This window comes from Felis catus, chromosome B2 (assembly GCF_018350175.1).
Source record: "Felis catus isolate Fca126 chromosome B2, F.catus_Fca126_mat1.0, whole genome shotgun sequence".
Classification (NCBI taxonomy): Eukaryota; Metazoa; Chordata; class Mammalia; order Carnivora; family Felidae; genus Felis; species Felis catus.
Genome location: NC_058372.1, coordinates 54,170,939 through 54,187,933, shown reverse-complemented (window position 1 = coordinate 54,187,933; position 16,995 = coordinate 54,170,939). Strand labels below are relative to the sequence as shown.

The window sequence follows — 16,995 nt, the reverse complement described above, 5'->3', positions numbered from 1 at the left end:
ACCCTTCCCATATTTTTAATTGGCATTCTGCTATATAATAAAGGGTCTTCCTGTCTCCCTTACTTTTTGATTTATTATCATTATGGATTCATGGATTTCTGTTTTATTCAATGGGTTATAATCCATTACAGTCCTAATTTATTTTGATGCCAGTTTGTCCCAAATTTGGCCAGTTGTAGTCCCTTTTGCAGCCTCACATGGCCATCATTCTTTGAGCAGTCCCTTACTTTCTGGCATAACATACCATGTTCCAAGTACATTTGGTACCTTCTCTGCCCCTGCCCTGGAATCAGCCATTTCTATAAAAAGCCCCTTTTCCTTTGGTGGGAAATGGTATTTAACCAAGATCTGGGTGTTAGGTGTACTCATTGTCACTGGAACATTTACAAAAGATTCTGACATTTGTTGTAGCTTGGATCAAGGGATGATTTACCACACAATCTTTTGTTTACACAGCTAACTTAAAAATTCACATTTTGATCCATTTCTAAAGAAGATGGACATGGTGTGGAAACATCTATATATCCGTTCCAGAATACTGCCTAAAAATTCTTACTGGGTGATACTTTATATCCTCATTGGATTCTCCTTACCTTTGTTTATGGGACTGAATCAATTTCTACTCAATTCTAGAAATTGGGCAGATTTGAGATATAGCCTTAAGAAGATTAATTACTCCTGCATTTTTTAAAAAGATTTTTGAAAAAGTGTTTATTTAAAAAAATTTTTTTTAATGTTTATTGATTTTTGAGACAGAGACAGAGCATGAAGGGGGGAGGGTCAGAGAGAGAGAGAGACAGAATCTGAAACAGGCTCCAGGCTATCAGCTCTCAGCACAGAGCCCGACGCGGGGCTCAAACTCACGGACCACGAGATCATGACCTGAGCTGAAGTTGGCCGCTCAACCGACTGAGCCACCCAGGCGCCCCTTTTTATTTAAGTAATCTCTATACCCAACGAAGGGCTTGAACTCACAATCCTGAGATCAAGAGTTGCATGTTCTTCTGACTGAGACAGCCAGGTGTGCTCCTGATTACTACAGCATTTTTAAGTAGTCTTCAGTTCTGTGGTTTTTCAGAACACTTAGGTCATTTTCTGGCATTCTCCAATTCATTTTTTGTAATCAAGTGTTTTTTTCCTTAGGGGCATATTAATCAATGCACTAATTAGTTTAAATCAAGAAGATTGAGATTTTGAGTAGATAGGAGCACTCAGAATTCCTTCTTAAATGTATCTAATTTTTCCTGAGGTTTTAGAAATTCTTTAAATATGGCTTTCACATCTGCCTTCGTCTTGGTTCAAAATCTACTCTTCATAATTTTAAGTGAAAATTTCAACTTTACAATTACAAGTTCAGGTGGGAAAGGAGATGACCTTTGTGTGTTTAAATGGTAGGTGGAACATAAAAAGAAGAGAGATTGTGTATGTGAATAGAATTGTTTACAGATGCCTGGCTGGCTCAGTCAGTAGAGCATGTGTCTCTTGATCTGGGGGTTATAAGTTTGAGCCCCACGCTGGATGTAGAGATTACTTAAAAAATAATAAAATCTTAAAAAAAAGGAATTGTTTAATCATTATATTGTACATCTGAAACTAATATGACACTATAGTCAATTATACTTGAATTTAAAAAAAGGAAGGGAGATTGTATAATGGAGTAGAGAAAGGACACAAGATGAATAGGGAATTCCCAAGAGTGAAACAATACTAAATTTTTCACATTTTTTCATTAGCTTTAGCCATAGACTCTTTTGGGAAGCAATTCTATTGTCAAGACTAAGCTCTGATTCTTTCTGATGGCAATCAAAGAAGGCTGACCTTCTTGGTTTGGTATTTTGTCACCTTATTGTTCTAAGTCCCTCCGAAAAGGACAATCAGTCATAATTAAAGATTCCCCCAAGATGCCACTGTCGTTCTTGATTATTCTTAGTGAAATTGTGCCATTTGAAAAGATGGCATGGTGAGTAAGAACTGTAGTGATGTAATGGAGAGGCCGAGAACTCCATGAGAACTGACCTGGATGAAGTATTGTTTATGGTTTCTGTGTCTCCATATCCTAACTAATGGCTTGCTGTCATTACCACTATGCATGAAAACCTCTGGTCCCAGTTCAGGCGTTGAAAATAATCAAGGCAGTTCTCAGAAGCACAAAGATAAGACTAAGGAGTGTTCTTACAAAGTTTTGAAAGATGACCTAAACCAAGTTTGTTCAAAGGATTCCATTATAATGATGTTTTTTTTATTCTTTATTCTCCACAAGTAATTTGAATGGTGGGCTTACCAAATATATGCCTGCTTTTTGTCTATAGACTTCATAGAGACAAACCAAAACAAAAGCAAAAATTAAACAGGAGTAAAAAATACAGGCCACTTTTAACAAAAGGACAAAGGATAACAAAACAGAACCCAAAGTTTTATTCTTAGTCCTGGGAATCAAAAATAAATTTAGTGCCAAAGAGCTTAATAAAGCTCAGAGCTTCATTCAGTGTGAAACTTACCTCATTATTATGGGTCAAGTGAATTTGAATGGGTGCAGACCCAAAGATTCTCAAATTTGCCCCCTCTTGCCATATCAAGGAGTGTGGAAAGAGGGATCTCAACAGAATCTAGGCAGCACCTTCAGATTGTTAAAACTCTACAACAGAACAACATCAGTGACCTGCCCGTGTCTTAATAAATCAAGTACATTTAGCTTTCTGCAGTAAGACAGAATGCCCCATAGGCACAGTTTAGAATCATCTTAATCTGGGAAGGTCAGGGAGGACTTTTAAAATGAGTATTGCGGGGTGCCTGGGTGGCTCAGTCAGTTGGTTAAGCAACCAACTCTTAATTTTGGCTCAAGTTGTGATCTCACAGTTTGTAACATCAAGCCCTGCGTTGGGCTCCATGCTGACAGTGCGGAGCCTGCTTGGGATTCCCTCTCTCCCTCTCTCTCTCCCCCCAACCCCTGCTCGCACGAATGCACTCTCTCTCTCTCCCAAAATAAATAAATAAACTTAAATAAAATGACTATTAGGTGCCTACAGAGCAGAGTAAATGTCTTTTCTTCTAGGGCAAAATACATACATACATACATACATACATATATACATGTATATTAATGCTTGGATCAAGTGCTTGTAGTGGGTGTTTTGTAAAGTAGGGAGCTGGTTAGAATAGGAAGATTGGAAAAAGAAGTTATTTGCTGATTGGTTCAGGGTTCAAAGCCAGATTTTATATCCTAAGAAATATATCCTAAGGTTTCACTTGAGATTTGGGTCAGTTATAGTGGTTTATGAGTTAAGATGTTACAAGGGGGTTATAAACTCATTTCTCATTCTCTTAATTTATCTTTTCCCTCACTTTGGATTTTCCTGCATAGGCTGACCACACTTATCTGGAGGTAATGAATCTGGTAAACTTATGTTTCTGAAACACAATACTTGGGCCCTTAACTTCTGGATTAACTTCCACATCTGTAAAATGACAAGAGACTCCATGATCCCTTCTAGCTTTTAATGACTTGAGATTTTAAGTAAGTTAACTATGAAAGACTGTTTACAAGAGAAGTAATACAGATGTCCCCTTATACATATATGAATAGAGAGATGCAAACTGAACTATAAGAAGATAGATAGCATCCATCCCCTAACATGTTGTCAGAGACTAACTGAAAGATAAGATGAAAATGCCTATTATCACTTATATTACTTAACATTGTATACAATACAATATCTAGGCCTTGAAATATGTGTAAGATCACCCACAGCTAATATCCTCCTCAGTGGGGGAAACTGAAAGCCTTTCCCCTAAGATCAGGAACACGACAGTGTTGGCCACTCTCACCATTGTTGTTCAACATAGTCCTGGAAGTCCTAGCCTCAGCAATCAGAAAACAGTAAGAAATAAAAGGCATTCAAATCAGCAAGGAAGAAGTCCAGCTTTCACTCTTTGCAGATGACATGATATGTGGAAAATCTGAAAGACTCCACCAAAAAATTGCTGGAACCAATACATGAATTCAGCAAAGTCACAGGATATAAAATCAATGTACAGAAATCTGTGGCATTTCTATCCACCGATAATGAAGTAGCAGAAAGAGAAAACGAGGAATCAATATCATTTACAATTGTGCTCAGAACCATAAGATACCTAGGAATAAACCTAACCAAAGAAGTAAAACTATAGAAAACTTATGAAAGAAATTGAAGACACAAAGAAATGGAAAAACATTCCATGCTCATGGGTTGGAAGAACAAATATTGTTAAAATGTCTACACTACACAAAGCAATCTACACATTCAGTGCAATCCCTATCAAAGTAACACCAGCATTTTTCACAGAGCTAAAACAAACAATGCTAAAATTTGTATGGAAACAGAAAAGACACCAAATAGCCAAAGTAATGTTGAAAAAGAAAACCAAAGTCACAATTTCGGACTTCAAGCTGTATTACAAAGCTGTAATCATCAAGACAGTATGGTACTGTCACAAGAACAGACACATAGATCAATGGAACATAGATCAATAGAGAACCCAGAAATGGACCCACAGCTGTATGGTAAAATTAACAACTTAGGAAACAACAGATGTTGGTGAGGATGTGGAGAAAGGGGAAACTTCTTACACTTTTGGTGGGAATGCAAACTGGGGCAGCCGCTCTGAAAAACAGTATGTAGTTTTCTCAAAAAGTTAGAAATAGAGCTATTCTACAACCTAGCAAAGGATTTGTATTTATCCAAAGGATATAAAAATAATGATTTGAAGGGGCACATGCACCCCTCTGTTTATAGCAGCACTATCAACAGTAGCTAAATTATGGAACGAGCCCAAATGTCCTTGAACTGATGAATGGGTAAAGAAGATGTGGTACATATATGTACAATGAAATATACTCAGCAGTCAAAAAGAATGAAATCTTGCCATTTGCAACAATGTGGATAGAACTAGGGTTTGCTATGCTAAGTGAAATAAGTCTGTCAGAGAAAGACAAATACCATAGGATTTTAATCATACATGGATTTTAAGAAACAAAACAGATGAACATAGAAGAAGGGAAAGAAAAGTAAGATAGAAACAGAGAGGGAGGCAGACTGTAGAGACTCTTAAAATACAGAGAAAAAACTGAGGGTTGCTGGAGGGGAGGGGAGTGGGAGATGGGCTAAATGGGTGATGGGCATTAAGCAGAGCATTTGTTGTGATGAGCACTGGGTGTTATATGTAAGTGATGAATCACTAAATTCTACTCATGAAACCAATACTACACTATATGTTAACTGACTTAAGTAACATATACTACACTATATGTTAACTAACTTAAGTGAAATTAAGTAAAGTCTTAGAAAAATTTTTAAAAAATATGTGTAGGAACTATACGGAAAAAATAAATGTAAGTATATAAATATAATCCCAATAAAAATTTCAGCCTTTCTGTTTTTGAGAGTGGAAAGTTGACAGAAGTATTTTAAAAATCATCTAGAGGAAGAAATTTATGACTATTATGAGAATAATCAAGAAATTTGTGAAAAAGAATAGTTATTATATTTCACTTTTCTCCTAATTCTTTCCTAAAAAGAATACTTACAGGTGCCTGGATGGCTCAGTCGGTTAAGCATCCGACTTCGGCTCAAGTCATGATCTCACAGTTTGTGGGTTTGAGCCCTGAGTCAGGGGCTCTGTGCTGACAGCTCAGAGCCTGATGCCTGCTTTGGATTCTGTGTCTCCCTCTCTCTCTGCACCACCCCTGCTAATGTTCTGTCTCTCTCTCTCTCAAAAATAAATAAACATTAAAAAAATTAAAATAAAAAAGGATATTTAAAAAATTAATAAATCCCAAAGGACAGCAATGTAAGGAAGAATTTGGGTGGAAGAAGGGAGAAACGTGTTATCTCCACCATCATTAATAGAATTATTATAGCCAGGACCATCTGGGACACTGAGAGCTTGTGTAACAGTATTTAATATAATATAAATAATATAGATATTGTATCATATATACTTAAGTATACTTTATATTTTATGTATAAATATATACTTTTAATTTATAAATATATAAATTTATATTTTATAATTGTGTTTATATTAATTATTAATATTATATTAATTATATATGTCCTATATATATTTCCCAGAATTAAAAGCTAGAGGTATCCAGATTGAAAAGATCAAGCATGTTTCCTGAACAATGAATAAAAAGAGATGGAGAACAAGACATATTTTCATAAAATTTTAACGTATCAGGGAAAGACAAGGTCAAAAGAACCTCAGGGAAGATGGGAAAGCATATCATGAATAAAAGAATGAGAATTAGGATCCCATTGTGCTCTTGATAGGCTAAGGCTGCCAGATTTGGCAAATAAAAATAAAGGACATCTAGTTAAATTTGAATTTAAGACGGATGAGTATTTAGTGTAAGTATATCTTACATATTGCAAAGGATATACTAAAAAATTTGTTGTTAATCTGATTCAGATTTAACTTGATGAATTTAATTCTTCCAGCAATCCTACAGTGGCAACAATGGATGTAACTCTGGTAAGAACATCCAAGTAAGCCTTATTTACCTTTTCCTTACTGTAAGAAATCAAAGCAACAAGGAGGGAAAAAACCAACACCTGCACAACACCCTGTCCTGCTATTTTTTTTTAAGCTTGTTTATTTATTTTGAGAGAAAGAGAGAAAGAGAGCATATGAGCATGTGCACGCAGGGGATGGGCAGAGAAGGAGGGAGAGGGAATCCTAAGCAGGCTCTGCGCTGTCAGTGCGGAGCCCAATGCAGGGCTCGAACTCCCAAGCTGCCAGATCGTGACCCTAGCTGAAACCAAGTTGCTTAACCAACTGAGCCACCCAGGTGCCCTGTCTTGCTATTTTTAGCAAAACAGGCAATGGAGGATACCTGCAGAAACCAAGGACTTAAAAGTTGCTATTAAAGGTTAAATTGTGCAGAAAATGCAAGGACAATGTCAAGGCCCCTTATGAGTAGCAGGCCTCAGAAAGTAGCAGCAAAGCATACTTCCTGAAAGGAGAAACTCATCCAGAAATGCAAACACTATAGCCTATAAATCTAATAACTGAGGGGTAACGTAAGCTGAGCTTCAGCAGAAGTCACAAGTTGGGATGCAGAGAAAATGCACAGAGTATCTCTCTGAGAGGGCTCCTAACAGCACATCTCAGAAAGATCCAGCAGAATCTTACTCCATGAAGGTCAAGGGCTCATCGGTAAGTGCAAGGGCTCTGTCCTGTTTGCTGCTGCTGGTGAAGGGCCTGGGAATGCAGGGCTGGGAACAGAAATCCTTTCAGACTCATCTTGGGTCAGAGGACCAAAGGGAGGAGGGCTACACAAAATCTTGTCAGAGGAGCCATGCTGGCTGGAATCTGTGGTCTCTGTGACTGCAAAGAGAGGGCTTCTGAACGGTCTGACGCCTGGCAGGGAACCCTGGCCCCTCCACCATCCATGAACTCACCTGCAAATAGCCGGACCAGGAAAAAACCATGTCATTATAAATTAATGTTGAAGAAAGGCTATGGCAGGACATCAGCACAACGATTGTGTAAGAGAAAATGTGAAAAGAGCTATAAAAATTACAAATGCATCAAAGACATTTACAGGAAAATGATGTCATAGAACAGATGAAGACACTGACCACACGTTCCATTACAAGGTAAAAATCTTTTTTTTTTTCTTTTCTTCTTTTTCTTTTTTTCTTTTTTCTTTTTTTTTTGAGCTAAGATGTTTTTTATTTTTTTTGTATTTATTATTTATTTATTTATTTATTTATTTATTTATTTATTTATTTATTTATATATGAAATTTATTGTCAAATTGGTTTCCATACAACACCCAGTGCTCATCCCAAAAGGTGCCCTCCTCAATACCCATCACCCACCCTTTCCTCCCTCCCACCCCCCATCAACCCTCAGTTTGTTCTCAGTTTTTAACAGTCTCTTATGCTTTGGCTCTCTCCCACTCTAACCTCTTTTTTTTTTTTTCTTTTTTAGTGTTCCATCTACTAGGTAAAAATCTTAAGGAAACTATCATCTCCATGTAGGAAGACAACAGAAAATCAGCCCAGAAAAAGATTTTTTCCCTGGATTTTATACATTAATAAGAAATAAGCAAATACTTTTTATGTTTTCAATGGGATTTATTTGTATTTAAGTAAAAGTAGCAAACGTTAACATAAGTTATTTCCTTTATCATATTTATTTTGTACGACCACATTTTTATCAAGCAGCATTATGGAATGTTCCCTGGGTCCACAACTCTGAACTTTCCAACTATTATATGCATCCTCTTTTCCGACTTTAAACATGACCTTGTACACTGAAGAAGCATGGCTTGTCATTGCAAAGTTGTCATGTGTGACAACCTGACATCAAAGTAGAAGCCTCTTGATGAAGAATGTTTTATCTTTCATTCATTTAAAAAATGGTATTTTTCTTTTTGTGTGATTATCCATCCCATATGATTTTGTTTTCAATTCTTTTTTCTACTGATACTATGGAATCAAACCAGTTAAAACTAAGGAGTGTAGCAATAAAACCAACCAAATACATATGATGTAATATCTTATATAGGATATTTTAGATGATGTTTATGTTTTATATTACACACCTGTATTTAATATACTTTGGGCAATAAAAAGTTAGAAGCATGTAAACAAACAGAAAAATTTTTCTGAAATCAATACATTGTTTCAACAGTCACAAAAACTTGGGTTTCTTTCTTTCCTAGGAGTGCAGTGGAATAGTTTCATATTAAAATAAAAAGGTCTTGTTGCTTTCACTTTTTTCGGATTCCTGTTTTATACATTTTTAGGTAACGGAAGAATAACCCTGTAACTTCATTGCGAAAACACCATTACTTGGTTAGATATGATCATCAGATTTTAGACCAACTTTGCTGTCCTCACATTCATGTACATTGATTATTTACTATTTACTTTTCCAAGCATGCGCTTTTGCTAAAGATCCAAACACTAAACTGGGAAGTCATTGGCTATAAGAAATGTACTGTGACTGATTATTTAGGACAATGACAAATCGTAGGGGTTGAAGTTTTTGTTGCTGTGGTAAGAGCTCTATTGTGTTAAGTTAGCTGTGCAGAGAAGCGTTTGGGGACAGGAAAATGCATATTTCCAAGAAACCATATTGCATGCTTATTTGACTACTAGAAATTCTCTGGTTTGATGCATCACTGATATTTATGGTGGAATCTACATGCAGCTTCTTCAGCAAGCTTGTTGCTCCATCGAGAGCCAGCGATATTCCAGACATCTCCCAGCCTGTCACCATGTCTCTCTGTGCTCACTGCCAGGGAGGTTGCAGATTCTCCAACAAAATCCAATGTTAGATTCAAAACTGAAGATGTTTTATTTCAGATACCTACAATACCTAGAGAAAGCAAATTTCAAAAAAACAAATTTATGTTAGAGTTCTTACAGTGCTTTTAACAGTGGTATGAGTTATTGTGCCTACTATAAATTTTTGCCTAAAAATACAAATTGTTAATAGGAACTATTACTACTGAGGTGACTTAGAAATTATTTTATCATCTATTCAGAGAAATTCCAGCATAGACAACAGTTAAAATATTTTACATATATTTTTATCTCAAATGACTTAAAAAAATCTTTGTATTGGGTAAAATTTCAAATCCACAAAGTAAAATGAACCATCCCCACATACCCATCAATCATCCTAAAAAAATTATCACCAATTCTGTTTGTCATTCTTCAGTAACATTTATTGACTGTTTAAATAGCAGGCAATTCCCCAAATCTGGTTTACCTCTTTCAAAAGTCACAAAAACCAAATGAGCTAGGTTAGAGGCAGAATTACTATAAAGTTAATAAAGATTGCTTGCATGAGTGCCTTCCAATATGTTCACATGTTTATTTATTTTTGTTAAATTTGCAAAAGTTAGATATTTCGACTATAATCAGTTGAGACCACTGCCTTTCCCTTTCAACTGCCCCTTAGCCATATTTTCTCTCTGATTGTAACCATGGGGTGGCAGTGGGTATTTCTGGGATTTTACCACGGATTGACTGGGATATCCTTTTGTGCTTTGTCATGTCTCCGATTTGTAGTTATATTAACGGTGGCCATTCCAGTTTGTAGTATCCTTTAGCAAAAATATGACTATGGTCAATTCAAAGAATGTCTAAGAGGACTCACTCCATAGAAAGCTTGAAATGCCCTGAAATCTTATAGCTCAGGTATCATAGAAATTTAACAGAGGTTTCCCCAAATTTGACAACAATCCTAAAATTTATATTGCTACAAAAGAGTTAAGAATTTGAAAGAAAACTCTTAAAAATGTCAAAAAGAAAAAAAATACATTTTTAATCTACTATACTAGAGGATAGTCTAAATTATTTTTTTATTTCTGTAGAAAAGGCTATTATAAACTTGTCAAATGAAGAGGCAATCAACATGTATGCAACTCAAAAAAAGTAGGATGAAAGTATTATAGAGCTGTTAGTAAAAATATTATATAATTTCCCCTACATTATATGATATTTGAGAAATTTGTTAACTTTTAAACAGTATGTCATTTTGGGGCGTCTGGCTGGGTCAGTCAGTAGAGCATGCAACTCTTGATCTCGAGGTCATAAGTTTGAGCCCCACTTTGGATGTGGAGCCTCTGTGGAATTTTAGCTGATTGTGTATTCATAATTTTGTATTTCTTAAAGTGAGTTCTCCAAATACTATTAAGCCTTAGCTCCCACAAATCCTGAATCCATTCCTAGGTAGGTAGTAGTATTATCCCTGTATAAATTGATATTTAGAGAGTTCAAGTGACTTTCCAAAGGCCACACATTTATTAAGAAGTGGAACAGTCTTCAAAACCAGACTTTCTGACCCTAAAACATATAATTTTATATGTAAACTTGGCTAGCCTATGATACCCAGTTGTTTGGCCAAACACCAGTCCAGATGTTGCCATCAAGGTATTTTTTAGATGGGATTAACATTTAAAGCAGTAGATTTTCAGTAAAGCAGAGTATCCTCCATGATATGGGTGGGTTTCACCTAGTAAGTTGTAAGCCTTAAGAGAAAAGGCTGAAGTTTTTTGGGGAAGGAGGAATTCTGCCTTCACACTGCCTTTGAACTCAAGACTGCAACATCAACTCTTCCTGGGTCTCTAGCCTGCTAGCCTGTCTTGCAGATTTCAGACTCACCACACCTCACAATTGTGTGTGCCAATTCCTTCAAATGTCTCTTTATATACATCCTATTGGTTCTGTTTCTCTGGAGAACTATGACTAGTGCAATAAGAAATACAAAGGACTATAGTACTACATCAAAATAAAAAGCTTTTGCACAGGGAAGTAAACCATCAACAAAAACAAAAAGGCAACGTACTGAATGGGAGAAGATATTTGCAAATGACATATCTGATAAAGGATTAATATCTAAAATATATAAAGAACTGATACAACTCAACATCAAAAACCAAACCAAACCAAAACAAAACCCAAACAATCCACTTAAAAAAATGGGCAGAGGACCTGAATGGACAATTTTCCAAAGAAGATATACAGATGGTCAATAAGCACATGAAAAGATTCTCAACATCATTTAATCATCAGAGAAATGCAAATCAAAGCCACGGTGAGACATTCATTATCTTACACATGTCAGAATGACTAAAATCAAAAACACCAGAAAAACAAGCATTGGCAAGGATGTGGAGGAAAAGTAAGCCTCACACGCCATTGGTGGGAATGTAAATTGGTATGGCCACTGTGAAGAACAGTATGGAGTTTCCTCAAAAAATAACAGATACCATATATGATCCAATAATCTTACTGCTGGGTACTTACCTAAAGAAAATGAGAATAGTAATTTGGAAAGATATATGCTCCTCTGTGTTTACTGAAGCATTATTTGCAATAGCCAAGAGATGGAAGCAACCTAAAAGCCCAATAGACTAATGGATAAGGAAGATATAGTGTGTGTGTGTGTGTGTGTGTGTGTGTGTGCGCGCGCGCGCACGTGCGCACACACACACACACACAGGAGTATTATGCAGCCATAAAAAGGATGAAATCATGCCATTTGTGACAACATGGATGGACCTAGAGAATATTATGCTAAGAGAAATGAGTCAGGCTGAGAAACACAAATACCATATGATTTCTCTCATATGTGGAATCTTAAGATAAAAAGAATAAACAAAAGCAGAATTATACCTGCAAATACAGAGAACAAACTGATGGTTGCCAGAGGGGAGACTGGGGGGAATGGGCAAAATGGGTGAAGCGGATTGGGAGATACAGGCTTCCAGTTATGGAATGAATAAATATGGAAATAAAAGGCACAGCATAAGGAATATAGTCAATGGTATTGTGATAGTGTCATATGGTTACAGAGGGTAGCTACCCTTAAGGTGAGCATAGCATAATATATAAACTTGTTGAATTGCTATGTTGAACACCTGTAATGTAACATTTTGTGTCTACACTCAAATTTAAAAAATGATTAAGAAAAGGTTCTTCAAAAAATACAAAGAACTATATGTTCGTGTTGCCTTTCTAATAGTTACTAATCAGATCATCTTGGCAATTCACTTAACTTCATTTTGGCTTTAGTTTCTTTATCTGCAAAGTAAAGAAATCATTTTAGACCAGGATTTCTTAATCTTGGCACAATTCACATTTTGGGTTAGGTAATACTTTGTCATGAGGGGGACTGTCCTATGCTTTGTAGGATGGTTAGCAGCATCTGTGGCTCTGTCCACTAGATGCCAGTAGTATCATCCAGTTGTGACAATGATGTATATCTCCAGACATTTTCAAGTATCTCCTAGCTGGGAGGCCGGGGACAAAAATCCGTCCCATCCTATTTGAGCACTGCTATATTGGATCATCTTTAAGTTATAATAATAAATGCATATGTAATGTTATTGTGGAGATTATACAGGCTGAGGCAGCTTTGGAAATTTCAGGAGAAGGCTGTTTGATCATTTAGTGGGATGTTATAGAGGCGATATGCTAATATTCTGTAATTCTTATTTGCCTCAGTTCCTATAAGAAAGAAACAAAAAATGGAGGGAGGCCAGAAAGGTTGGCAACATAAAGCTCTTGGCAAAGCATAAGCTGCAGGCAACTTGAGGGCAGTCATAGGAGTGAGAGAGAATAGATAAAAAGGGAAGAACGGTGGAATTTAGGGCCTATCCTCTCAGAAATAAATCTTATCTGGGAAACAATTGTTTCAAATCCAAGCCACCAGTGGCAACCTTGCACTCAGTACTGGGTGGAGGGCATGGTCTACCACAGGGCCCGTGGGTGGGGGTTGCTGGGCTTTGTGGATGCACAGGAATTTGTAGAAGTCTACATGATTTTGCAGTGCATATTGCCTTGCTAATAGTAATGCAAAGAAAGTTATTTTTCCAAAGAATGCTTTTGGGGGTGGGATGAGGAGGGAGTATGGTTTGCCTGAGTAAGTGCAGTCATCTTCAGGCTCCTTCCTGTTAAATGATCAAGAAGAGAAAAACATAGCAGCATTCCACTAGATGGTGCTATATCAGACTTATTCATGAGACATGGCTAAATTAAGTTTGATATGACCCTGTCTTTCCCAGCATGTTTTCTCAGTCCTTTTGAAATGATTTAGATTTAGCTATACTTCTAATGAAAGATACCTGCCAATTAAATTAATTACCTGCCAATTAATTTGGATTTAGCTATACTTCAAATGAAAGATACCTGCCAATTAAAAAAATTTTTTCCATTCTAGGGTTAATCTCCACCTCTGATTCAAAACATGCACATTTCCATTCCAAGCAAGTTGTCAACAAAGTGAGGCTCAGGCCCAGAAGGCACCAGAACATGCTGTGTTCTTAGCAAAAGATTTGTTCCTTTTTTCTATTTTAATCATTGCCATAGTCAGGTGATTAATAACAGTACTACTGGGTTGCGAGTACAAGCAAAATTGATATAAAACCCTTTTAGCTTTAATTTCTTTAACACTTTGCTGACTGTTAGTCAGAGTTGAGTTTTGTGCCTACCCTTGGCAGGCTGAGGCATTAAAAAGGCAGAAGTTGGGATATTGAAATACTATGCACAGCTCTGAAATATAATTGTGTGCTCCAAAAGGTAGCCCTATATAGCAGACCCTTGGAGTTCTGGTTACATGGCATTTATTTATTTATTTATTTATTTATTTATTTATTTATTTATTTTTAATTTTATTATTTTTTATTTTTTTCAATATATGAAGTTTATTGTCAAATTGATTTCCATACAACACCCAGTGCTCATCCCAAAAGGTGCCCTCCTCAATACCCATCACCCACCCTCTCCTCCCTCCCACCCCCCATCAACCCTCAGTTTGTTCTCAGTTTTTAACAGTCTCTTATGCTTTGGCTCTCTCCCACTCTAACCTCTTTTTTTTTTTTTCCTTCCCCTCCCCCATGGGTTCCTGTTAAGTTTCTCAGGATCCACATAAGAGTGAAACCATATGGTATCTGTCTTTCTCTGTATGGCTTATTTCACTTAGCATCACACTCTCCAGTTCCATCCACGTTGCTACAAAAGGCCATATTTCATTTTTTCTCATTGCCACGTAATATTCCATTGTGTATATAAACCACAATTTCTTTATCCATTCATCAGTTGATGGACATTTAGGCTCTTTCCATAATTTGGCTATTGTTGAGAGTGCTGCTATGAACATTGGGGTACAAGTGGCCCTATGCATCAGTATTCCTGTATCCCTTGGATAAATTCCTAGCAGTGCTATTGCTGGGTCATAGGGTAGGTCTATTTTTAATTTTCTGAGGAACCTCCACACTGCTTTCCAGAGCGGCTGCACCAATTTGCATTCCCACCAACAGTGCAAGAGGGTTCCCGTTTCTCCACATCCTCTCCAGCATCTATAGTCTCCTGATTTGTTCATTTTGGCCACTCTGACTGGCGTGAGGTGATACCTGAGTGTGGTTTTGATTTGTATTTCCCTGATAAGGAGCGACGCTGAACATCTTTTCATGTGCCTGTTGACCATCCGGATGTCTTCTTTAGAGAAGTGTCTATTCATGTTTTCTGCCCATTTCTTCACTGGGTTATTTGTTTTTTGGGTGTGGAGTTTGGTGAGCTCTTTATAGATTTTGGATACTAGCCCTTTGTCCGATATGTCATTTGCGAATATCTTTTCCCATTCCGTTGGTTGCCTTTTAGTTTTGTTGGTTGTTTCCTTTGCTGTGCAGAAGCTTTTTATCTTCATAAGGTCCCAGTAATTCACTTTTGCTTTTAATTCCCTTGCCTTTGGGGATGCGTCGAGTAAGAGATTGCTACGGCTGAGGTCAGAGAGGTCTTTTCCTGCTTTCTCCTCTAAGGTTTTGATGGTTTCCTGTCTCACATTTAGGTCCTTTATCCATTTGGAGTTTATTTTTGTGAATGGTGTGAGAAAGTGGTCTAGTTTCAACCTTCTGCATGTTGCTGTCCAGTTCTCCCAGCACCGTTTGTTAAAGAGGCTGTCTTTTTTCCATTGGATGTTCTTTCCTGCTTTGTCAAAGATGAGTTGGCCATACGTTTGTGGGTCTAGTTCTGGGGTTTCTATTCTATTCCATTGGTCTATGTGTCTGTTTTTGTGCCATACATGGCATTTAGCAAGGGAACTTAGCTACTTGGATAACTGGGTAGCCTCATGTCAAAACAAGCAGTTCTAAGGGCTCATTTAAGCAATTATTTCCCAGCTGGGAAGTTGTGGTTCACAGTCTACTGAAATTTTTCATCAGAAAAAGGATACAAATATCCTATCTTTTATAAATCTGTAAGTCAGTCTACCAGTATGAATGAGCCAAGGGAAGGAACCCCCTGCAGTTGTTATAAGTGGTTTTTTGTTTGTTTTGTTTTGTTTTGTTTTTTTAAGGAAGAGAAACTATTGTTGACCCTCATCAGAGTGAGGCTTCAGTTATATAGCAAAATAGTAAGGGCCATCAAAGGCGGTGGGGGTAGTAGTCAGGGTGGAGGATAGGTGGGGAGAATTACTGCATTACACATGGCCCAAATCCCATTTAAAACACGGACAGAAAATAAAGGCAAAATAAAATGATGTCAAAGGTGGCTCGAGTTAGGCAGAGAACAAGTAAAGTCAAAGTCAAAGATAGAAGTCAAGAAAATAGAAGAAAAACCTGCCCTCATGTATTTCCCATACACCTCTGTTTATCAAAAAATATTAAAAACATAATACTGCATTTTTTTCCCACATATTTTCCATCAAAATAATGGAGAGGAAAGCTGAGCACAAGTGAACCAGCTGGGACACTGGGTTGCTAAAGCAAACACAAAATTCCACTTGAACAGTTTTGCCTAAGGGCAGGGCCTGATCATGAAGTGTATTTCCTTCAAAACTCACTAGCAATAATTCTTTCTCTTAGTATAGTAGAAACATCTTGGTAAAAATCCTTATCAAACAAATACAAGCTATAACAACTGATTTAAAAATTTAAAGACAGCGAGAAGCAGAAGGAAGGATGGCAGAGGGGACCCTTCAGGACTTCCAGCCAGTAGCTGGTGCATGAACCACTGTTTGGAGTTGTAAGTTCAGTCCCATTGATGTGCCTCAGAGATCTCCCTGGGGTCTGTGTCTCCCCTGTTCTAGAGAAACAATTCTTAAATTATCAAGTGTCCCTCCTCTGGCTCCTTTCTACCCCCACTCATAAGTTAACATACATTCTGTGAAAAAAAAAGAAAGAAAAGTTTCTCAGTAAAACACATTTGAAAACCACTCATATCTATCTCCATTTTAGAGATTTCTGGTGCACTTGGGCATTTTAAAGAGTATAAAATATGCTGAGAAGCTCTGGGAAAGGAAAATCTGTATCTGAACTTCGCATTTCCCAAATTGAAATCCCCTTCCCCATCTTCACCTTCACCCCCACGAATACCTATTAGTGTTTCACAGGCCACTAGTATTCTCTAGAAGAGTGTTCACGGAATGCTACTCCAGGGATAAACGTATTACATCTTTTGGCCCCATGAGAGGATTGTGAAGATTGAGCAGACT

General features: G+C 37.1%; 1 protein-coding gene and 1 long non-coding RNA gene across 3 annotated transcripts in view; one reads left to right on the top strand and one right to left on the bottom strand.

Moving 5' to 3' along the window:
- The first annotated feature begins 5,686 nt into the window (after nt 1–5,686).
- Nucleotides 5,687–8,764, top strand: LOC123385408. The gene is made up of 2 exons (XR_006597853.1): nt 5,687–7,640; nt 7,978–8,764. It is a non-coding gene; the product is annotated as an uncharacterized LOC123385408 (long non-coding RNA).
- BEND6 (BEN domain containing 6) overlaps nt 8,103–16,995 on the bottom strand; it is a 57,567-nt gene continuing 48,674 nt past the window's right edge. For both annotated transcript variants that reach the window (XM_011282412.3, XM_011282414.3), the window contains one exon: nt 8,103–9,372. The gene's annotated coding sequence lies outside the window, so the exon portion shown is untranslated. The remainder of the gene's footprint in view (nt 9,373–16,995) is intronic.